This window comes from Chenopodium quinoa, unplaced genomic scaffold, assembly GCF_001683475.1.
Source record: "Chenopodium quinoa cultivar QQ74 unplaced genomic scaffold, ASM168347v1, whole genome shotgun sequence".
Lineage (NCBI taxonomy): Eukaryota > Viridiplantae > Streptophyta > Magnoliopsida > Caryophyllales > Amaranthaceae > Chenopodium > Chenopodium quinoa.
This window is the reverse complement of record NW_018745188.1, coordinates 90,645-104,260: the sequence shown is the minus strand read 5'-3', so window position 1 is coordinate 104,260 and position 13,616 is coordinate 90,645.

The following is a 13,616-nucleotide window of genomic DNA, read 5'->3' as shown; positions in this document are numbered from 1 at the left end:
CCAGGAAAACCCAATGTGGGATAAAACATGGTTAAGGGAAAAAGAGTACAGCGCGTATTTTCTCCCCCTAATGAATGCATAACTTGAGATCTTCCAATATAATGATCCAATGCCTAAGTAACTTCAAACTTGTAGTTGAATAACATTCCTTGATAATTTATCCTTCCTGATCAAACATGAATCTTCAAATTTTCATTGTGAGACATCTTTATTTCTCCATACCCGTGAGAACAATATCTATGTTGCGTTTACCATTACCTTGTATGACATTTTTGTTTCAAGTTTCCTTACCATCAAAATAGTACCTACTTCTGGAGGTCATAAAAGTAATTATTGATAATTAAATATTAATAATAATTTATGGCAACTCGTGATATCTTGATATCATTATCTAAACTTATATGAATTAGTAATAATGTAACATAAGTAATTACTACATACTTTACTCATGCTTCTTCTGGACAATAAGAAGATTATTCTTACTATAATATATCTCATTACTATTCTTCTTTACACGTTATTTTGCATTTTATACGAGAGTTCTCCAATGAATATAAAAATCGATTAACTCTTACATGATTAAACTTCATGTTGATATCTTAATAAATTAGTCACCAATACTCTCCATGAGTTTGATAACAATATCAATATTGTCATTTTTCAGAATATAGAATTTGAAGGGCTAAGCTAGATATTTGAATACGTTGTGTGCAAGTTCTTTGGGAACTTTTCATGCGTGATACATAACATGCAATTGTAATTGGATCGTTATCATATAATCTTTCACCACAATTATAAGCCCATCAGAGTATAAGTTTCTTCTTGTAAGTCTTCATCATAATTCTAAACTCGTCATACCACAAACATTCACATATAACACAATTGCTGTTGTATAGAACTAGAACTATTACATACAATATGAAATATAGAATTCATGATAAAATAATAAACAAAATATATATGTGATGATTAATGCATCAAACTACATCCTATACATACAATGATTAATGCAAAAATATAAAACTCAAATATACACATAAATTAAAGACTAAAAAATTCAAACATTGTACAGTGTGGATTTCAGAAATCCATTTTCTAATTGGAATACCAGTCCGTGATAAACTTTTAATCATTATTCATATTTCATTGGACAACTTGTCCATGATAAGCTTTTAATTCATTATCTTAGTTTCACGTCGACATCAAATGAACATATATTTCTGATCCCTTATTCACAAGTACCTTCCTTCTGCATATGCATATTATATATTTGTTCCATCATATACCGGTATCATATAATTTCTCAAGCTACAATTTTAATTTGCATGCCATTTTGACAATGAGATCAAAATACATTTCTCATTTGTACCATCATAACTCTTTCTTACATAATAGGCCATCTATTATAATAATTCATCACATATAATTATCAAAGAGGTTGCAAATAAACAATATAAAATATGAATAATCGTATTGTTAAGGAAAATAGTTGGTATAAAGTGGGAAAATTTGGGAGAAAGGGGGAGTTAAATTATTAAAGGGTCATGTGACCCTCACATGACATGGTTTAGAACATCTGAGTAATAATTTAGAATATCTATGTGAGTAATATGTTTAGAATATTTGATTTAAGAATTAGAACAATTGATTAAAAATTTATAAAATCTGCTTTATTAAATTTTAAACATATGAGTAAAATTTAAAACATCTAATTTAAGATTATGAACATGTGAATAAAAATTTAGAACAAACTGATATAGAATATAGAAAGTGTGAGTAAAAAATTTAGAACATACTGCTAAAAAAAATAGAACATATGCTCTAAAATCTGGAACATATAAATAAAAATCTTAGAACACACATTTTAAAATTTAGAACATATAAGTTAAAATTTAAGAACAAGTTATTTAAAATTTATGATATTAAACTTAACTAATTTATGGTTTAGAACATGTCAGTACTAAATTAGAACATTTGATTTAATTTAGAACACCTAAAGAAAAGTTTAGAACATCAGATTTAAAATTTAGAACATACGAGTAAAAATTTAGAACATAAAGAGTGTTCTCACATAAGTAAAATTCTCAAGAAAGCCTCCCCATATATATATATATGTATGTATATATATATATATGTATATATATATATATATTTGTATATATATATATGTATATATATATATATATATATATATCAATGAATCGTATGACTTGATAACATATCAATACGTACTATTGAACTCTAAATTGTTAACTCTAAATTGTTAAGCAATTTACACCGAGAGATGCTAATATGTGAAGGAAATAATATTTTTTTTTTCCATATAAGCCAATAACTCATGAGCAAAAGTAATAGGGAGATATGAACATAATTGATACTTACAGAACTATGTCGACAATATGTGAATTTCTTAGTAGCCTCCTCAAATCAATTGTTTTATTAATATGCTCAGTTGGTTAGAGTTTTGTGCTGATAACGTGTTATAAATAAAGGGAAAAGATCAGAGATTGAGAAAGAATAAAATTATTATTCTACTTGTATTTCATATAAGGAAGGTATACATATATATAAACAGTACAATTGATAGGGTTTGCTTGGAGAATAATAAACTCTAAAATCTAGAAAGTTCTGGAATAATACAATAGTGTAATGAGCACCCACAAATATATTTCATAACACAAATTAATTAATAAGAAAATAAAGTGTTTCATTTCCAACATAATAAATCATATAACTAATATATAAAGCTAAACTTTTAGTCAGGCGATGAGACAGCGACACTTGGCGTTCCAACTTTTCGCCAAGTGTCGCCCACGTAGGATAGAGTTATATAGAATTCAATTTGTACGATAAAAAAGTTAATTTAGAATTCTATTTTCAATCAAATTAGGATAAAATTGTTAATTTAGAGCTTTATTTTCGATAAAGTACCAATATTTCATATGTACAAATTAAATTATAATAATAAAAAAATTATAACACTCATAAATTATCATATAAATTTATTTTTTGTATCATAGTATTTTTTAGGAGCGAAGGAATTAGCTCAAAATTCACCACATCCATTATTTATAATATATTCTAATCAATTAAAACAATATACTTTACAATCTAATATAATTTATTACTGTGTAGACCTGTCAATCGGGTCGGGTCACGAGTCATTTCGGACAAGGTCATTATTTCAGGTTATGGGTCAAGAAATGTTTTTCACCAATGTTATTATTATTAGTGGTCATTACATGCCTACTATATAGTTTAAATCATCACAAAAACACATCAATTCCTAACTAATTTTGTATCAATGATATGTTTTAAAATTTGACATATAGATTAAAAATTTATTTTAAAATTCAATAAACAACCCGGACATCGCACGGGCACAAAACTAGTTAAAATTAAACTAATTAGTGCACATTACATAAAAATATGGAGTAAAATACTCCGTAGTTTTTACATATTCTAAAATTAAAATATAACTTAAATCAATGTGTCACTTCATGCCCCACAATATCCATGTATATATATATTTAACTAAATTTCAAACTAACACTGGCACAAATAACACAAATATACAACACATTTCAAGAAAAATAACTTAAGTAATAATCTGTTCATCAAATGGGCCGGCCAAAACACTAGTTCATATATAAATTGTGATCATTTCAAGACCTTCCATAATAATCACAATTACAATAATTGGTCACTCATTATGAATTTTTTGGTTATAGTCACAATCACATTAATATACTTAACATAACTTAACATTATTTATATCATTGGTCACTAATTCTAAATTTTTGGTTATCAATCTATTAGTATTTCGTTCATCTAGCTGCTTGGTTTTAAATTGTAATAGGACTTATGATATACTAATTGATGAAATAACACTTGTTTCAAGAGCTATTCAACCATGTAAGATTTGAAGAAAAAAAAAAAAAAAAAAGGAAGGTATAAATCATTAAGGATATATTTAGCTTGGTTTCGTGCTGCAATCATGAAAAGGAAAATTGAGCTAGATAAGAGTTGTGGACTTTGAGATAAGAAAAATATGTGGGTTATTGAAAAAGCTAAAACGACTTAGGATAGTATAGGACATTAAACTCTATCTTGAGTTTTTAAGCAAGACTTAAGTGTCCTTCGATTCAATACACACCTCAAACTAATTGGCCTAGCTGTGAAAGGATTATTTATGACTGGATTTTGGTCGTGAAGTGTCTACAACCACAATCCAATATGAGGTAGTGAAAAAGTATATCTTGTTGGTAAAATACCTGTAGATTCCAATGACAAAATAGAGGAGATGAAAGGGAAAAATACTTGATCGAAGATCTCAAACTCACAGCCGCGCCGTGGAACTTAATCCACTGCCTTAGAAGCGAAATACACCACCACCGGTACAGGTTTCCTGATGACGCACGCCCCCCAAGTTTAACGCAACTCTCCTTCGTAATTCGTGTAACCGAACCCAAAGCATGGAATTCCTCAAAACTGTTCAGATCTCAAATGGTAGGTTTGTGTTTAAGTGTTCAGGGTATTTCAATAATGAAATTAACTTCGTTTTGAATAATGTCCAAGGAGTTGTATTTATAGGAGTAATAAGGAAAAGAGACAAGCAGCTTAAGCCTCACGCAAGGCCCATATACTCGGTTGGGCTTGCGAGTAGAGAGCTATAGCTCACTCGCGGGGAGCTCTCGCTCGGACTGCCGCAAGTCAAAACAGGGGGCGAGCTACAGTAGCTCTCCCGTACGAAATCTATAGCTCGAGTCTGCAGCTAGCCAAAGAAGAAGCGAGCTAGTAGCTCGCGCGTAGGAGAGCTATAGCTCGGATATGCTGGACACCACTGATGGCATCGAGCTCTAGCTCGGCCATGCCGTAAGCATTCCCAGCATTCGAGCTCTAGCTCTCTTGCTAGCTCGGCTTTGAGCAATCCCCTAGACTTGCATTCTCCTCCATTCCTTCTCTAACTCTTTGCACACTCACTTGGTGAAACTCCAATTTGCATTTCTAGTGAGGAAAACTCCAACAATCCCCCACTAATGCAAAACGGACATGAGATCATAAAACCTGAACAGTAAAATGAAAGGTTAGGTACTTAAGCACTAGTATCCATAAGGTTTGAACTAATGCCTTAGTGACACAGGTATTCAACACTCTTCTGGTGAGTATCCAAAGGTTTGAACTCCCAGGAGCAAAGAAGGAACATGCACCACATACTTCACCTTTTGAACTTGAGTAATCTTGCCAATCTTGGCCAACACCTTGGGCTCTCATGAGTACTTCAGGAAAACTACACCACAATTTTCCCTTGGAGGCCACCCCTCGTACTCACCTAGGTGTTCCGTCTGTGCAATACTTACACATTCCCAGCATATCTAGGGTCTTTCCCTGCAGACTTAAAACACATTCAAGCACCTTACAAACCCAAGATTATCTATGCAATGGAATAAGAACATTAAGAACGTAAATTTCAATCCTATCAACTTGACGGTGCATCTATCAATCCACTGCTCAACGAGCTCTTAGGCTAGATGCATTAAGGGATAATGCCAACCTCAGTCATTCGGTACCACTATCGTTCCCTAATCGAGTAGTATCAGGGCTAGTGATTCTAATTTATTTAAGGATCACTATTTCCCAACTCTAAACCAACTGGGCTAGTAGTATTAAGAGCAAGAATTGCTCAACCTTCCACCTTCGATGTCATTATCAATCCTACTATAAGAGCCACTGGGCGGTTAATGGTCTTACATCCACTTAAGAACCATTATCAATCCCTGCTCAAAGAATAACTGGACAAATGACATTAAGAGCCACGCTCAATGATATGTCTATTTTATAAAGTATTTTACCCCGTCCCTTGGTCATAATAAGTGGTGTTTTTGGCTCTTTAGAGCCACTTTTATTAATTGGTGTTTTCTAGTGTTTTCGTAGATTTGGTTTACTTTTGTAGGGATTTGCACTTTTAGAGCATTTTTCCAAGATATTTTGGAGCAACTACGAGCATTGGAGAAACACGGCCATTTTTTATAGCCCAGGGACGGTTAGAGCCATCGAACCGGTGATTAAGGGCTTGGTATATGTGATGTCGGGGCATTTGGACTGAGTATTCAAGATCCGAAGAAGAAATCCAGATTGGCCCGAAGAATTGGAGCCCAATCGAAATCCAAATAGTGGCCCAAGAGTGCTGCTCGGCCAAAGAAGCTACCGCTCGAAGGCGCGCCCGTCTAGGCGGGGGAAGCAAGGTCGGCGCCCGAACTCGTGGTGCCTCACCCGATCGGGCGCGTGTTATTATTAGGAGACTATTAGCGTCGTTTAAGTTTGTTTTAGTTTAGGATTCTTGTTTGATATAAATACTTTTCCGTTAAGCGAGTTTAGTATCTTCTTTTATTCTTTCTTAGATTTTCTCTCTCTACTTAGCTTTTAGATTAGATTCTCTCTCTAATACTTTGTTCTTAACTCTATTTTTAATTCCAGATTACTTTGGTAACGATTTCTCTTCTCTTAATCTTAGTTATTTATTTTATTCCTTTGATCATGTCTTGTTTTATTACTTTGATTAGTTTAGATTTAATTATGTGTGATAAGTTCTATTTCTAGGGTTTGTGGGATCCATAAATAATATGAAGGGGTAATCTATTGTTGTTGATTATCAATGATAGATTAATTTCCTATTGATTGATTTAATGCTCTGTGACTAGATTAGGCCTGATCTTTTATGCATGAGTTTGACAATATTGATTCGAGATTCGAGAGATGAGAATTGATGTTTAGGTCTAGTTTCAATAGGCAGGTTAATTTATAAATGGTTAAGTTGAGATTCGAGAGATAAGATTTAATACCAGTAAATTAATTGTGTGATTGTAATACGTAGCGAAAGTCCTTTATGATCTGATTAGTTTATGCATTGATGATTGATTATTATGTTTTACCCTGGAATATTATTTATTGGTGAACCTATGCCCTAGGCCTTTTATTCATTGTTTTCTCCTTATTCTTAATCCTCGTAGTTTAGTTTCCGTTAATTATAATATATTGGTCACCTGATAATTTAGATTACTTTAAGTAATTAGGAATAGAAAGATCAGTTTCCCTATGGATTCGACCCTACTTCCCTATCTATTATTAGTTAGTGGTTTTAGGAATTACTTTTGATTATGTGATACGACTTTAGCCTGTCACTCAACCTTACTGAATCTACTTGGTCAACAAACCACTAAAAAGAGTTCTAGATTCAATAAACATAAATGGTGTAAATCCAGCAATGAGTCAACCAAAACAAGGATCTAGACCCATTCAGAACAAAAGTTCAACAAATTAAAACACTTCGGTGTGTCCATGTAAGTTGTCTCAATCAACCACCCAACCTGGGTTATGGACATATTAAGATCACTTAAAGCTCAGCCTGTAAACATCAAGCAACAAGTCTACCAAAGCATCTCATTACCATATAAGTTAGAGGGTTATCAAGACATATCACTTCAGGACGTAGACTCACTTTTTTAAACTTCGTCACTAGAATAATTTAAAATACCCCCAGGATCTTAAATATATTCCCTTAGACAATCAAGCACTTACTTGTGCTTCATCCTTGTATAAGGACTTGCTTGATTCTTCTTCGCTTTCACGTACTCTAACATGAGTATCACCTCCACAAGATCTGTCTAAATTTGTCAGAGTTTCTTACAACATATATAGACAATTGTTAAAAATAATGTAGAGAATATGAGGATCAACTTAACCCCACAATGGACAAACTTCCAGAGATTAATTTTTACAACAATCATCAACTTGACACACGTCATCCAATCTAATGAACTTTTGCTTCATAATGGATAGTGTATACCAATTTGTTTTGTAGCTCACTCAAAATAGAGCACCACCCTTCATTATGTAAAACCATACACTAAAGAGGTTCAACTAATCATCGTTGTTCATTTAATCATCGTCTCTTAGAACTTACTGGATAGGTATTTGAGAAACTTTCTCACTTTAACCTTCATCTCTATTCTAATAGAAACTCAAACAACAATTGAGTAATTCTCTCTTGACAAATAGAATGAACAATATAGTTCACAACAAAACCACTTCATGTCAAGAAGAATTTGTTCATCATTTAGATTGCAGATCATTAGCACGAATCAATCATCAAGGCCAAATCATAAAAATAAATATGGATTAAGCATGATAAATATAATTTACCAAAACACTTTCTCTACATCACAAAAATGATATTGATGCGTACCTTTATTAGTTCATTGGCTTACTGCCTAGAACCATTCTGCTTATCTCATTATCTTGTACTTGTTTCTTGGCTTTGAGACACATATACATCTTTATCTCAATAAACAACATGCATGTGAAGTTAACAACTTATGATCATTCTAGCATATGAACTCTATCAATGCGAACCATAATAACATCACACGTGCATCAAGAAATTCAACACACATGCCAAGAAAAACTTAACATAACAAGTAAGGGTACTCAAATCTAACCCCCACTCACCATACATATCACAAAGGATATAACATCATGAGCAAAAATACCTCATCTTCTAAGTTGTCACCTGTGCATGCGTTTTAAATACACACCCTTGATTTACAATCAATCATGCTAGGAAGCTTAAGCAACCTTACTGCAAAAGAGACAAACTTAGAACAAACCAAGTGAGTCATAAAAGTGGGTCAGCACCAAACTTACAGAATAAATCCTGATATCACAGTATCTTACCTTCAGCTCATTTCCAATCAACCACCTTTCAACTCACCTTGAAAGATACTTATAACAGATGGATTTTTAATGGCAAGGCAAGATATACTCTTCTCAAACATATCAGACTCAAATAGAGCGCACAACTTGCGTTAACATACTTCTTTTCACAACTAGTCAATCAAGGTTTATCCATATGGTTCAGGATTTTCCATCCACCACTACTTGAATACATACCACACAACTAACCTCAGCATACACCTTTCGATCAAGAAAGTCAACCCAAGATGATACAGAACTAGTTCAAGCTTTAATCCAATACACCTTAGATGATGAACTCATCAACTTTACTGGTAGAATAAAGCTTAGGAAACAAGAATAAACTCTATGAACGAGCAAAACTAACATTCCATGTCTTAGGAAAACATACTTGAGACATTTCACAGGATTTAACATATCAAGCTCGTACTTGATAAACGTAGTAGATATTCAGCATACATATCACCCACATTCCCACAAGCCTTCATGCTTTACGTGAAACATATATATAGAAATCAATTCTTCATTATTGGAAACCCCCTCATCACAGATACAACATGAAAACAATCATGAATCGGGTAAAAATTAGGGAGTATTAACCAAATTCTTAGGTGAACTACTTGCTATACAAATAAACAACTGAAACATATCTGCAATTCCCACAGTACTAATATTCACATAATATTAAAATATTTTAAAGACATATGGAGTGTTAATTCCCATCCTTACCTCATGTGGGGCAGTTACACTTCAAACTTGCATGGCCATTCTAGCTTTGTTTAGTCAAGCCTTTTTATTCTGCTAATAAGCACGGAAATCAACCCGGTCTCATCTAGACCATCAACAAGAAAAATAATAGCTACACCTCTAGCCAATTAAATACATTTCAAGTTAGTGAACAAAGCTAATTAAGATCACAAGAATTAAAAGAAACAATAATTCTAAATCCCTTTTTAATCTAAAAAGGGAACACTCACAAGCTTATCACATACTCCATGCTCAACAAAACATTGTCCATGATTAGGAATAAGGTCAACAACACACTATCGTAAGATAGTACACATATCATCCCTACTCTACTAAGACAAAACACATTAATGTCCATGAACATAAATAAATTACCATTGGACGAAACATACATTAGCAGAAATAAATTACTTGCAAAACAAAAACAAATAACCACAGATAAACGTCTCTTCCGGAGACCTTCCAGTGCGACTAACTTACTAGTTAGTCTCAAAATCTAACTCACTTCACCCCACATAGCATTGCATTAGCTCATAATAATAAAAATTATGCATACCAAGGGACACATAATAATAGACATCATATATTATGTAAAGTTAGAAATACTTGATTAAATTGAGGAGGGACTTCTCTGATTACGAGTAGAGGTCCGACCAACTTTCGTTGCCTATCCCACTCACTGGACATTATTATCAAGCCATAACTTGATACCCCGTGTTGCCCATTGATCCGCTTCACAATTGATTGCCTTGCTTGCATATCTTATCGGAGACTTCCGTTTGTGGAGGAGTAACTTTAAAAATCCCACACCTTAACTAATACTCCAACTAATTAAAAGCTTTTGATTTGCTCCACTTCCACCATGTATCAACGGAAATTACAGGTTCTTTTCTAAGTTCTTGGATAGCAAGGGTTCAATATGAAACTCATATTCGATAAATAAAATTTACATGTAGGAAATAACTTTCCTTCACCTTACTGACACAAAGTCCACTATGAGTCACAATTAAATAACGTAGGCTGCAATTTATTAATGATTGGACATTCTTCACCGAATTCATCCACCCAACATTGTACACAGATATTGTAATCTAATGGATAAATTGATTTTATCCCCAAAAAATTAGGGTTCTTGAACATTGAATAATAATGGACGTTGACTTAACAATCCCAAATCAATTTCGAATAAATATATTGATCATCTGAATTGTAATTATCCCGATCATCCTAATTAAAATTGAAAAATCTAGGAATCAACAGTATAATAAATTAATACTATTTCGCTTCTAAATTGTTGGTAAAATACATGTCGATTCCAATGACAAAATAGAGGAGATGAAAGGGAAAAATACTTGATTGAAGATTTCAAACTCACAGTCGCGCCGTGGAACATAATCCACTGCCCCTAGAAGCGAAATACGCCACCACCGGTACAGGTTTCCTGATGACGCACGCCCCCAAGTTTAACGCAACTCTCCTTCGTAATTCGTGTACCCAAACCCAAAGCGTGAAAAACAGTTCAGATCACAAAGGGTAGGTTTGTGTTTAAGTGTTTAGGGTATTTCAATAATGAAATTAACGTCATTTTGAATAATGTCCAAGGAGTTATATTTATAGGAGTAATAAGGAAAAGAGACAAGCAGCTTGAGCCTCACGCAAGGCCCATATACTCGGTTGGGCTTGCGAATAGAGAGCTATAGCTCACTCGCAGGGAGCTCTCGCTCGGACTGCCACAAGTTAAAACAGGGTGCGAGCTAGTAGCTCTCCCATAGGAGAGCTATAGATCGGGTCTGAAGCTAGCCAAAAAAAGAAGCGAGCTAGTAGCTCGCGCGTAGGAGAGCTATAGCTCGGATCTGCTGGACACCACTGATGGCAGCGAGCTCTAGCTCGGCCATGCCGTAGGCATTCCCAGCATCCGAGCTCTAGCTCTCTTGCTATCTCGGCTTTGAGCAATCCCCTAGACTTGCATTCTCCACCATTCCCTCTCTAACTCTTTGCATTGCATTACTAGTGAGGAAAACTCAAACATATCTAAATTATAAAAAATGATTTGTTTAATGTTTGATGATGTGCACAAAACTAAATGTATTTGGGCAGATTTGTTGCCTTATTTAAAGAAAAACTCTATAAAAAGTATTAAATAGAACTATAGAAGAATGGTAATTAATAGTAATAAAAAAAAAACCCTAGCCTCCTCTCTCTGTCCTTTCTCCTAAACTCTAATCTCCATTGTCAATTTTGAAGGGGTTTTCATCGGATTTCACCGGTGGAAAGCCCCAATCTTTATTTTCTTTTAATTTTTTTGTTTCTTAGGTTACAATAATAATGTCTCCCTCGAAAGAAAGAGTCTATCTTCTTCAAAAGACAAGGTTTTTTTCGATCTCCTTCGAAAGACAAGGTTTTTCGCACTCCTTTGAAAGACAAGGTTTTAATTGTGTTTAATTTGGTCTCCGGTTGTGTGGGGCTACCATTGATTATGGCTCGAATTCGGGTTACGAAATCAGCACAAGAATTAACTTTCTCACAAAATTGCAAAACGACGACGGATCCACTCAAAAAGTTGTATGAGACAACGAATCGAGAATGTGCCAAATTGTTATATTTATGTATTTGGATTCTTAGCCCTTCCCGATTAATTCTTGTTTGATTTTGTTAAATTCGTTTTCATTATTGTTAATTGTCAATTGTAGATCTCGTACAACTTTATTTATTGAAATTTAATGTCCTTTAGGACTTCTTTTTTTTTTTTTAAAAAAAAAAGAACTATATATAGAAGAATGGTGAACCTTTAAGAATTTTTTAAGAAAAAATTGTCAATTGGTGGTTCGTACACCCGGGTGTACCATGCACATGGTGCACCCGGATTAAAGTGAAATGAACATAGTATATAATTGTAAAGAACATCGTAAATTTATAAAAGAACACAAGACTGAAATATAAAGAACTTAGTAATTTCTTAGAAAGGGTTTCTAAAAAAAAAAAGATAAATACTAATTGAGTCTTACCAAAAATCTAATGCCAAATCATTCAAAATCTTCATATATCAAGAATTTATCTATCCAACATTAATTTCAACCAAATATAATTCAAATTTTTATTTTTAAATTTCAAAAATTCAAAATTTAAAAACATATTATTCAAGTAAAAAGAACATAATTTCTATTGTTGATACCCAAAGAACATGCTTAATTTATACAAAGTATACCTTTAAGAACATTGTCGTTAATATAAAGAACATATAGTTTAAACTCAAAGAACATGTTCATCAGACTCAAAATAACATATTTCATTCCATTTTAAAAATGATAAAAGAACATTAATCATGAAATGAAGAACATCATCTTCAACCTTAGAAAATAATACCAAAACATTGATAAAAAATATTTAAAAAAATACCTTCTTTCAACAACGAATTCGCCAATTACATCATCTAATTAAAAGATTCATCGGGATGATAAAATCAACTCCATAATAACATTAAATCATTTCGAAATCTAAAATTTATCATGGTTTCTCTCTATAAAATCTCAATTTCTCTCTCTTAACAAATAAAAAAGAAATTATGTTTACCAAAAGTAATATAAAATGTAAATACTAAATCAATTCCATAAATCAAAGAATATAAATAAGAAATCAATCCCATAAATCAAGAAAATAATCGTTTTGATTTTTTTATTTTTTTTACTTGTGTACTTCGTAATTGCACACAATGTTCTTTACGCGTTTATAAAACTCTTGTATTTTACCCGGGTGTACCATGAGCATGGTACATCTGGGTGTATGATGAAAATTTTAAATAGGCAAACTAGACTTTAACCAGCTAGTCATCATTCTTCGACGAAATATATCATATATTCATACGCCCATGGAGTTCAACATCATATGATCAATATCCATAGCCAAATATGGAATAGTTTTGTTTTTTGTTTTTTTTATAAAATTTTTTTTATTTTATTTTTATAACTAATACGGAGTAGTAGTTTCTCAATGTTAGGGTAAACTTTTGTTTTTTAAAGCTTAATTTGTATATCCTTAAAAAGGTTAAAACTTATATGGAGTGCTACATAACAAAAACGAGTATAATAGCCACTTACATGATATCCGTAAGAAACTAAAAA